Here is an 11545-nt window from a genome sequence, read left to right as displayed (position 1 = left end):
CAGAGGTGTTTCTCCCTAGGGGTAGGGCTTGGCATTTCCCTCTCCTGAACTTCAAAAGGTTCCTGCCTGCCCCTATCTGCAGCCTGTCAAGGTTCCTCTGAACGCGCAGCCCCCCCATACAAGCGCCTTTTCCACAGAAGCCACCGACCACCCGCCGCCTCGCCCCCTCCCAATTCGGCCTGCCCCAGGGCGCCACCGACCACCAACCTCCTTGCAGCACCACGCCTCAGCATCCCGAGCTATCCCGACAGCTTCCACCCATCGGGAGGTCCCACTTGTAATAAATGACCGAGTCCCAAATAGGCTTACAATTAATGTTTATGATTTATTAAAGGAATAGAGGTAAGCAAGCAGCGCTGGGTGCGCCAGGAGTCTCTGCTCCACCAAGACGCACACAAGTTACATCAGGCGGCTGGTTTTTATGCTGCTAGGCTAATACATATTCATTACTACTTCTACAAAAGGCAGGGTTATTCTAATTAGTTCCCAGAATCCAAACCCTCCCACTGGTGCAGGCGTTATCAGTCTCCGGTGGTCCCTCTGGGGGCCGCTCGTACTGAAGGCTCGTAGTCTTCCTCCCAGGCTTTGTCCTTTGGTCGTTCTTCAGCTTCTCCCCTCCCCTTATTTAGTAGTTGCTGGGCCAGATGTCAGAAAGCTGTGTCTCGTGCAATAGTCCGCACAGGCACTGCATAGCAAACACACCAAGTAACATTGACTTCAGTTACTCGCAACAGTTACTCACCTGATAAAGAACTGCATGCAATAAAGGCATCAATACTACATTAGTTTATTCTAACAGATCCTACTAGCTGTTACCTCAAAAAGATGTGCGTACCCCTCGCTACTTGGAAACGCATCAGTCCATAAACTCTCATCCACCTGAAGAAGCCTGCAACTGACCGAAGGAAAAACAAACACCCCAAAGAGCAGCCCAAGCAGAATGAGCTCTCTGAGGGGATGCCTGGGACTCACATACCATTTGGCCCCGACTAGCACCCAAACCCAATCACCTGGGAAGGGTAGGGGCAAAGCACAAGGAAGTAGGAAGAGAGCAGCAGCAGCAGCTGTGGTGTGTGTTTTTTTTTTTTGTGTGTGTGTGTGATTTTTCTTTTTATTTTTTAATCAGTTTTAGCTCAAAAGCATGCATAGTGCAGACAAGAGAACTAGGGTGTTTCTAGAAGCAAAAATCCCCATGCTTTTGCTGCAGCTTTCAATATTAAAAGACATTATGACCAAGCAAGTAATTGGAACTCTTCCAACTGGAATTAGCTCAAACTTTTATTTACGTATAAAGAAAAAACTAGGAGTAGAACATCTGCTCCATCTTTTCCTCTCTCACCTTGCCATAGGCAGCTCTGGCTGTGACGTCCCAGATTGCATACTGCGTTTCAGCTTTAACAAATGAAAACCTTTACCCTAACCCTTACCCTTATCCTAACCATTAGCTTACCCTTATTCTTACCCTAAACCTAACCCTAATCCTTACCCTTACCCTAATCCTTACCCTACCCTTACCCTAAACCTAACCCTTTCCCTAAACCTTATCCTCACCCTAAGCCTTACCCTTAGCCTTACCCTAACACTTACCTTTGCCCTAACCCTTACCCTAATCTGAACCCGAACCCCAACCCTAATACCCTCACCCTAACCCTTACCCTAAGCCTAACAACAGTCCCAACCCCTAACCCCTAACCCTTACCCTAACCCTCTAAACCTACCCCTAACCTATCCCTAACCATAACCCTCTAAGCCTAACCCTAAACCACTAACCCTAACAATAACCCCCAACCCCAACCCTCACCCGAAACCCTAACTCTAGCCCCAGCCCTAGCCCCTAACCCTAACCCTAGTTCCCGAGAACTACATCTCCCGGTATGCTCTGGGCATTCAACATGGCCTCCCGGAAGTCCCGAATCCGAAAACTACATTTCCCGGCATACTCTGGGAACGCAACATGGCCTCCCGGAAGTCCGGAGTCCCGAGAACTACATCTCCCGGCATGCTCTGGGCACACAACATGGCCTCCCAGTGCCGGAAAACTACACCTACCAGCATTCCCCGCACAGCCAGCATGGCCAATCACAGGCCGAGTGCTCGAGAACTGCATTTACCAGCACTCACTGGAACCCTCACCGCCCTTACAAAAAAAGCCTCAAGCCCTAACATCCAAAAAAACCTCGAAACTCCTACAGACCTAACCCAAACTATTTACCACACTAAACCCCTGAAGACCTATGCCTAAAACCCCCAACCCAAAATCTTAGGATGCTCAAAACCCAAACCCAACCCAAAACGTTAGGAATGCTCAAAGCCCTAGCCCAAAAACTTAGGGCGCTCCAAACCCTAATCCCAAAACATTAAGACGCAAAAAACCCTAACCCAAAAACTTAGGGTAGTACACCATAAATGTTTGTTCATTGTCTTTTGTATTATAAAAACAAGGAGTTCTGTTTGAGGAGCGGGAGTTGCGAAAGCTCCCTGCTGAAGTAAGGAGCTGCATAATGCTTGCCTAGACACTATGAAAATTCTTTTGCTTAATTTTCTTTAAACCGTTGGGTTTCGTTGGGTTTTCCGTGGTCATCATGGTGGAAAAGTGTAAATTGTGGGTTTTGGAGAACATCAGGTAGGTTTAGGGGGACTTTTGGGGTGGATTCATGGTATTTGTTTTTTTTTTCTGTTTTTTTGGGAGTGATCCCATTCTTTTTTGGGGTGTTTTTGATGTGTTTTTGGGTCTCCGTTAGGTTTTGTTGGGTTCTTGTTGGTCATCATGTTGGAAAAGTGTAAATTTTGGAGAGTTTTGGAGAATATCAGGTGTTTTTAAGTTTTTTTGGGTGGTGTATCTATGGTTTTGGGGGAATTCTTCTGTTTTTTTTTAGCGTTTTCTTCTGTTTTTTGCGTGGTCCCGATCTTTTTTGGGGTGTTTTGGACGTGTTTTGGGTTCTCCGTTGGGTTTCGTTGGGTTTTCCATGGTCATCATGGTGGAAAAGGGTAAATTTGTGGGTTTTGGAGAACATCAGGTAGGTTTAGGCTGGTTTTGGGATTGGATCTGTGCTTTTTGGGGATTCTCTTCCAGTTTATGGGTGATTCCTTTCTTTTTTGGGGTGTTTTTGACTTGTTTTGGGGTCTCCGTTGGGTTTTAGTTGGATTCTCGTTGGTCCTTAAGGGAAATGGGAGTGGATTGTGGGTTTTGAAGAAGATCAGGTGAGTTTAGGGTGGTTTTGCGGGGAAATTCATAGTTTTTGGTGTTTTTTCTTCTGATTCAGTTCTTTTTTGGGGTGTTTTTGACGTGTTTTGGGGTCTCCGTTGGTTTTTGTTGGGTTCTTGTTGTTCATCATGGTGAAAACGGGTAAATTGTGGGTATTGGAGAACATCCGGTAGGTTTAGGGGGACTTTTGGGGTGGATCAACGGCTTTTAGGGTTTTCTTTCGGTTTTGGGGGTGATCCCGCTTTTTTTTGTGGTGTTTTTGACGTGTTTTGGGGTTTCCGTTGCGTTTTGTTGATTTCCTAATGTGTTTTAAGTTTGTTGGGAGTGGACTTTGGGATTTGGAGAACATCAGGTAGGTTTAGTGTGGTTTTGGGGTGGATCTATTTTTTGGGGGGTTTTCTTTCTTTTTTAGGGGTTATCCTGTTCTTGTTTGGGGTGTTTTTGACTTGTTTTGGGGTCTCCGTTGGGTTTTAGTTGGATTCTCGTTGGTCCTTAAGGGAAATGGGAGTGGATTGTGGGTTTTGAAGAAGATCAGGTGAGTTTAGGGTGGTTTTGCGGGGAAATTCATAGTTTTTGGTGTTTTTTCTTCTGATTCAGTTCTTTTTTGGGGTGTTTTTGACGTGTTTTGGGGTTTCCGTTGGGTTTCGTTGAGTTCCTAATGGGTTTTATGGTGGTTGGGAGTGGACATTTGGATTTGGAGAACATCAGGTACGTTTAGAGTGGTTTTGGGATTGGATCCGTGCTTTTTGGGGTTTTCTTTGGTTTTGGGGGTGATCCTGTTCTTGTTTGGGGTGTTTTTGACGTGTTTTGGGGTTTCCGTTGGGTTTCGTTGGGTTTTCCGTGGTCATCATGGTGGAAAAGTGTAAATTGTGGGTTTTGGAGAACATCAGGTAGGTTTATGAGGACTTTTGGGGCAGATTCATGGTTTTTAGGGTTTTCTTCTGTTTTTTTCTAGTGATCCAGTGTGTTTTCGGCGTGTTTTTGACGTGTTTTGTGGTCTCCGTTGGGTTTCGTTGGGTTTTCCGTGGTCATCATGGTGGAAAAGTGTAAATTGTTGGTTTTGGAGAACATCAGGTAGATTTAGGGTGTTTTTGGGGTGGATCTATGGTTTTGGGGGATTTTGTTCCAGTTTTGGGGTGATCGAATTCATTTTTGGGGTGTTTCTGACGTGTTTTGGGTTCTTCGTTGGGTTTGGTTGGGTTTTCCGTGGTCATCATGGTGGAAAAGTGTAAATTGTGGGTTTTGGAGAACATCAGGTAGGTTTAGGGGGACTTTTGGGGTGGATTCATGATATATGGGGTTTTCTTCTGTTTGTTTTTTTTTTTGTGGGGGGGTGATCCAATTCATTTTGGGGGTGTTCTTGACGTGTTTTGGGGTCTCCATTGGGTTTCATTGCGTTTTCCGTTGTCATCATGGTGGAAAAGTGTAAATTGTTGGTTTTGGAGAACATCAGGTAGGTTTAGGTTGGTTTTGGGATTGGATCTATGGTTTTGGGGGATTTTCTTTTGTTTTTTGGGGTGATCCCGTTCTTTTTTGGGGTGTTTTTGACGTGTTTTGGGGTCTCCGTTGGTGTTCCTTGGGTTTTCCGTGGTCATGGTGGCGGAAAATTGTAAATTGTGTGTTTTGGAGAACTTCAGGTAGGTTTAGGGGAATTTTGGGGTGGAATCATGGTATTTGGTCTTTTCTTCTGTTTTTTTTTGGGTGATCCTGTTCTTTTTTGGGGTGTTTATGACGTGTTTTGGGGTCTCCGTTGGGTTTTAGTTGGGTTCTTGTTGGTCATCATGGTGAAAAAGTGTAAATTGTGGCTTTTGGAGAACATCAGGTAGGTTTAGGGGGACTTTTGGGGCAGAGTCATGTTTTTTGGTGTTTTCTTCTGTTTCTTGGGGTGGTCCCGTTCTTTTTTGGGAAATTTTTGAGGTGTTTGGGGGTCTCCGTTGGGTTTTGTTGTGTACTCGTTGGTCATCGTGGCGGAAAATGGTAAATTGTGGGTTTTGGAGAACATCAGGTAGGTTTAGGCTGGTTTTGGGATTGGATCCGTGCTTTTTGGGGATTTTCTTCCAGTTTATGGGTGATCCCTTTATTTTTGGGGTGTTCTTGACGTGTTTTGGTGTCTCGTTTTGGGTTTTCGTTTGGTTCATGTTGGTCATCCTGGTGAAAAAGTGTAAATTGTGGGTTTTGGAGAACATCAGGTAGGTTTAGGGGGACTTTTGGTGTGGATCTATGGCTTTTGGGGTTTTCTTTCGTTTTTAGGGTTTATCCCGTTCTTGTTTTGGGTGTTTTTGACTTCTTTTGGGGTCTCCGTTGGGTTTCGTTGGGTTTTCCATGGTCATCAATGTGGAAAAGTGTAAATTGTGGGTTTTGGAGAACTTCAGGTTGGTTTAGGGGGATTTTTGGTGTGGATCTATGGCTTTTGGGGTTTTCTTTCATTGTTGGGGTTGAACCAGTTCTTTTTTGGGGTGTTTTTGACGTTTTTGGGGTCTCCGTTGGTTTTTGTTGGGTTCTCGTTGGTCGTTAAGCTAAATGGGAGTGGATTGTGGGTTTTGAAGAAGATCAGGTGAGTTTAGGGTGATTTGGGAGGGAAATGCATAGTTTTGTTTTTTTTTTTCTTCTGATCCAGTTCTTTTTTGGGGTGTTTTTGACGTGTTTTGGGGTTTCCGTTGCGTTTTGTTGAGTTCCTATTGGGTTTTATGGTGGGTGGGAGTGGATTTTGGGATTTGGAGAAGATCAGGTAGGTTTAAGGGTTTTCTTGGGGTTAAATCACGTATTTTCTTCTGATCCGGTTTGCTTTTGGGGTGTTTTTGAGGTGTTTTGGGGTTTCTGTTGCGTTTTGTTGAGTTCCTAATGGGTTTTATGGTGGTTGGGAGTGGACTTTGGGATTTGGAGAAGATCAGGTAGGTTTAGGGTGGTTTTGGGATTGGATCCATGCTTTTTGGGGATTTTCTTCCAGTTTTGGGGGTTATCCCGTTCTTTTTTGGGGTGTTTTTGACATGTTTTGATGTCTCTGTTGGGTTTTGTTGGGTTTTCTGTTGGCATCTTGGTGGAAAAGGGTAAATTGTGGGTTTTGGAGAACTTCAGGTAGGTTTAGGGGGACTTTTGGGGTGGATTCATGGTATTTGGGGTTTTCTTCTGTTTTTTTGGGGTGATCCTGTTCTTTTTTGGGGTGTTTTTGACGTGTTTTGGGGTTGTCCGTTGGGTTTTGTTGGGTTCTCGTTGGTCATCATTGTGGAAAAGGGTAAATTGTGGGTTTTGGAGAACATCAGGTAGGCTTAGGGGGACTTTTGGGGTGGATCTATGGCATTTGGGTTTTTCTTCTGTTTTTGGGGGAGATCCTGCTCTTTTTTTTTTTTTTTTTTTTTTGACACGTTTTTTGTCTCCATTGGGTTTCGTTGGGTTTTCCATGGTCATCATGGTGGAAAAGGGTAAATTTGTGGGTTTTGGAGAACATCAGGTAGGTTTAGGCTGGTTTTGGGATTGGATCTGTGCTTTTTGGGGATTTTCTTCCAGTTTATGGGTGATCCCGTTCTTTTTTGGGGTGTTTTTGACGTGTTTTGGTGTCTCCTTTTGGGTTTTCGTTTGGTTCATGTTGGTCATCATGGTGAAAATTGTAAATTTTTGGGGGGGGAATTTTCTTCCAGTTTTGGGGGTGATCCCGTTCTTTTTTGGGGTGTTTTTGACATGTTTTGGGGTCTCTGTTGGGTTTTGTTGGGTTCTTGTTTTTCATCATGTTGGAAAAGTTTAACTTGCGTGTTTTGGAGAACATCAGGTAGGTTTAGTGTCGTTTTGGGGTGGATCTATGTTTTTTGGGGATTTTCTTCCAGTTTTGGGGGTGATTCCGTTCTTGTTTGGGGTTTTTTTGACTTGTTTTGGGGTCTCCGTTGGGTTTTAGTTGGATTCTCGTTGGTCCTTAAGGGAAATGGGAGTGGATTGTGGGTTTTGAAGAAGATCAGGTGAGTTTAGGGTGGTTTTGCGGGGAAATTCATAGTTTTTGGTGTTTTTTCTTCTGATTCAGTTCTTTTTTGGGGTGTTTTTGACGTGTTTTGGGGTCTCCGTTGGTTTTTGTTGGGTTCTTGTTGTTCATCATGGTGAAAATGGGTAAATTGTGGTTATTGGAGAACATCCGGTAGGTTTAGGGGGACTTTTGGGGTGGATCAACGGCTTTTAGGGTTTTCTTTCGGTTTTGGGGGTGATCCCGCTTTTTTTTTTTGTGGTGTTTTTGACGTGTTTTGGGGTTTCCGTTGCGTTTTGTTGATTTCCTAATGTGTTTTAAGTTTGTTGGGAGTGGACTTTGGGATTTGGAGAACATCAGGTAGGTTTAGTGTGGTTTTGGGGTGGATCTATTTTTTGGGGGGTTTTCTTTCTTTTTTAGGGGTTATCCTGTTCTTGTTTGGGGTGTTTTTGACTTGTTTTGGGGTCTCCGTTGGGTTTTAGTTGGATTCTCGTTGGTCCTTAAGGGAAATGGGAGTGGATTGTGGGTTTTGAAGAAGATCAGGTGAGTTTAGGGTGGTTTTGCGGGGAAATTCATAGTTTTTAGTGTTTTTTCTTCTGATTCAGTTCTTTTTTGGGGTGTTTTTGACGTGTTTTGGGGTTTCCGTTGGGTTTCGTTGAGTTCCTAATGGGTTTTATGGTGGTTGGGAGTGGACATTTGGATTTGGAGAACATCAGGTAGGTTTAGAGTGGTTTTGGGATTGGATCCGTGCTTTTTGGGGTTTTCTTTGGTTTTGGGGGTGATCCTGTTCTTGTTTGGGGTGTTTTTGACGTGTTTTGGGGTCTCCGTTGGGTTTCGTTGGGTTTTCCGTGGTCATCATGGTGGAAAAGTGTAAATTGTGGGTTTTGGAGAACATCAGGTAGATTTAGGGTGTTTTTGGGGTGGATCTATGGTTTTGGGGGATTTTGTTCCAGTTTTGGGGTGATCGAATTCATTTTTGGGGTGTTTCTGACGTGTTTTGGGTTCTTCGTTGGGTTTCGTTGGGTTTTCCGTTGTCATCATGGTGGAAAAGTGTAAATTGTGGGTTTTGGAGAAAATCAGGTAGGTTTAGGGGGACTTTTGGGGTGGATTCATGATATATGGGGTTTTCTTCTTTTTTTTTTTTTTTTTTTTTTTGGGGGGGGGTGATCCAATTCATTTTGGGGGTGTTTTTGACGTGTTTTGGGGTCTCCATTGGGTTTCATTGCGTTTTCCGTGGTCATCATGGTGGAAAAGGGTAAATTGTTGGTTTTGGAGAACATCAGGTAGGTTTAGGTTGGTTTTGGGATTGGATCTATGGTTTTGGGGGATTTTGTTTTGTTTTTGGGGGTGATCCCGTTCTTTTTTGGGAAATTTTTGAGGTGTTTGGGGGTCTCCGTTGGGTTTTGTTGTGTACTCGTTTGTCATCGTGGTGGAAAATGGTAAATTGTGGGTTTTGGAGAACATCAGGTAGGTTTAGGGTGGTTTTGGGATTGGATCCGTGCTTTTTGGGGATTTTCTTCCAGTTTATGGGTGATCCCTTTATTTTTGGGGTGTTCTTGACGTGTTTTGGTGTCTCGTTTTGGGTTTTCGTTTGGTTCATGTTGGTCATCCTGGTGAAAAAGTGTAAATTGTGGGTTTTGGAGAACATCAGGTAGGTTTAGGGGGACTTTTGGTGTGGATCTATGGCTTTTGGGGTTTTCTTTCGTTTTTAGGGTTTATCCCGTTCTTGTTTTGGGTGTTTTTGACTTCTTTTGGGGTCTCCGTTGGGTTTCGTTGGGTTTTCCATGGTCATCATGTTGGAAAATTGTAAATTGTGGGTTTTGGAGATCATCAGGTAGGTTTAGGGTGGTTTTGGGGTGGATCTATGATTTTGAAGGATTTTCTTCCTTCCAATTTTGGGGGTGATCCCTTTCTTTTTTTTTTTTTGACGTGTTTTGTGGTCTCCGTTGGGTTTTGTTGGGTTTTCCATGGTCATCAATGTGGAAAAGTGTAAATTGTGGGTTTTGGAGAACTTCAGGTTGGTTTAGGGGGATTTTTGGTGTGGATCTATGGCTTTTGGGGTTTTCTTTCGTTGTTGGGGTTGAACCAGTTCTTTTTTGGGGTGTTTTTGACGTTTTTGGGGTCTCCGTTGGGTTTTGTTGGGTTCTCGTTGGTCGTTAAGCTAAATGGGAGTGGATTGTGGGTTTTGAAGAAGATCAGGTGAGTTTAGGGTGATTTGGGAGGGAAATGCATAGTTTTGTTTTTTTTTTCTTCTGATCCAGTTCTTTTTTGGGGTGTTTTTGACGTGTTTTGGGGTTTCCGTTGCGTTTTGTTGAGTTCCTAATGGGTTTTATGGTGGGTGGGAGTGGATTTTGGGATTTGGAGAAGATCAGGTAGGTTTAAGGGTTTTCTTGGGGTTAAATCACGTATTTTCTTCTGATCCGGTTTGCTTTTGGGGTGTTTTTGAGGTGTTTTGGGGTTTCTGTTGCGTTTTGTTGAGTTCCTAATGGGTTTTATGGTGGTTGGGAGTGGACTTTGGGATTTGGAGAAGATCAGGTAGGTTTAGGGTGGTTTTGGGATTGGATCCATGCTTTTTGGGGATTTTCTTCCAGTTTTGGGGGTTATCCCGTTCTTTTTTGGGGTGTTTTTGACATGTTTTGATGTCTCTGTTGGGTTTTGTTGGGTTTTCTGTTGGCATCTTGGTGGAAAAGGGTAAATTGTGGGTTTTGGAGAACTTCAGGTAGGTTTAGGGGGACTTTTGGGGTGGATTCATGGTATTTGGGGTTTTCTTCTGTTTTTTGGGGTGATCCTGTTCTTTTTTGGGGTGTTTTTGACGTGTTTTGGGGTTGTCCGTTGGGTTTTGTTGGGTTCTCGTTGGTCATCATTGTGAAAAAGGGTAAATTGTGAGTTTTGGAGAACATCAGGTAGGCTTAGGGGGACTTTTGGGGTGGATCTATGGCATTTGGGTTTCTCTTCTGTTTTTGGGGGAGATCCTGTTCTTTTTTTTTTTTTTTTTTTTTTTTTTTTTTTTTTTTTTTTTTTGACACGTTTTTTGTCTCCATTGGGTTTCGTTGGGTTTTCCATGGTCATCATGGTGGAAAAGGGTAAATTTGTGGGTTTTGGAGAACATCAGGTAGGTTTAGGCTGGTTTTGGGATTGGATCTGTGCTTTTTGGGGATTTTCTTCCAGTTTATGGGTGATCCCGTTCTTTTTTGGGGTGTTTTTGACGTGTTTTGGTGTCTCCTTTTGGGTTTTGTTGGGTTCTTGTTTTTCATCATGTTGGAAAAGTTTAACTTGCGTGTTTTGGAGAACATCAGGTAGGTTTAGTGTCGTTTTGGGGTGGATCTATGTTTTTTGGGGATTTTCTTCCAGTTTTGGGGGTGATTCCGTTCTTGTTTGGGGTGTTTTTGACTTGTTTTGGGGTCTCCGTTGGGTTTTAGTTGGATTCTCGTTGGTCCTTAAGGGAAATGGGAGTGGATTGTGGGTTTTGAAGAAGATCAGGTGAGTTTAGGGTGGTTTTGCGGGGAAATTCATAGTTTTTGGTGTTTTTTCTTCTGATTCAGTTCTTTTTTGGGGTGTTTTTGACGTGTTTTGGGGTCTCCGTTGGTTTTTGTTGGGTTCTTGTTGTTCATCATGGTGAAAACGGGTAAATTGTGGTTATTGGAGAACATCCGGTAGGTTTAGGGGGACTTTTGGGGTGGATCAACGGCTTTTAGGGTTTTCTTTCGGTTTTGGGGGTGATCCCGCTTTTTTTTTTTGTGGTGTTTTTGACGTGTTTTGGGGTTTCCGTTGCGTTTTGTTGATTTCCTAATGTGTTTTAAGTTTGTTGGGAGTGGACTTTGGGATTTGGAGAACATCAGGTAGGTTTAGGCTGGTTTTGGGATTGGATCTGTGCTTTTTGGGGATTTTCTTCCAATTTATGGGTGATCCCGTTCTTTTTTGGGGTGTTTTTGACGTGTTTTGGTGTCTCCTTTTGGGTTTTGTTGGGTTCTTGTTTTTCATCATGTTGGAAAAGTTTAACTTGCGTGTTTTGGAGAACATCAGGTAGGTTTAGTGTCGTTTTGGGGTGGATCTATGTTTTTTGGGGATTTTCTTCCAGTTTTGGGGGTGATTCCGTTCTTGTTTGGGGTGTTTTTGACTTGTTTTGGGGTCTCCGTTGGGTTTTAGTTGGATTCTCGTTGGTCCTTAAGGGAAATGGGAGTGGATTGTGGGTTTTGAAGAAGATCAGGTGAGTTTAGGGTGTTTTTGCGGGGAAATTCATAGTTTTTGGTGTTTTTTCTTCTGATTCAGTTCTTTTTTGGGGTGTTTTTGACGTGTTTTGGGGTCTCCGTTGGTTTTTGTTGGGTTCTTGTTGTTCATCATGGTGAAAACGGGTAAATTGTGGGTATTAGAGAACATCAGGTAGGTTTAGGGGG

The 11545-nt window shown here is 43.4% G+C and overlaps 1 long non-coding RNA gene across 1 annotated transcript; it reads right to left on the bottom strand.

Moving 5' to 3' along the window:
• Nucleotides 1-300: 300 nt before the first annotated feature.
• Nucleotides 301-970, bottom strand: LOC311428726. Its single transcript, XR_014687840.1, has 2 exons — nt 817-970; nt 301-685 (listed from the first exon to the last, which is right to left on the bottom strand). It is a non-coding gene; the product is annotated as an uncharacterized lncRNA (long non-coding RNA).
• Nucleotides 971-11545: the final 10575 nt, after the last annotated feature.

This window comes from Aythya ferina, assembly GCF_964211825.1.
Source record: "Aythya ferina genome assembly, contig: HAP1_SCAFFOLD_129, whole genome shotgun sequence".
Lineage (NCBI taxonomy): Eukaryota > Metazoa > Chordata > Aves > Anseriformes > Anatidae > Aythya > Aythya ferina.
This window is presented reverse-complemented; position numbering and strand designations above follow the sequence as displayed.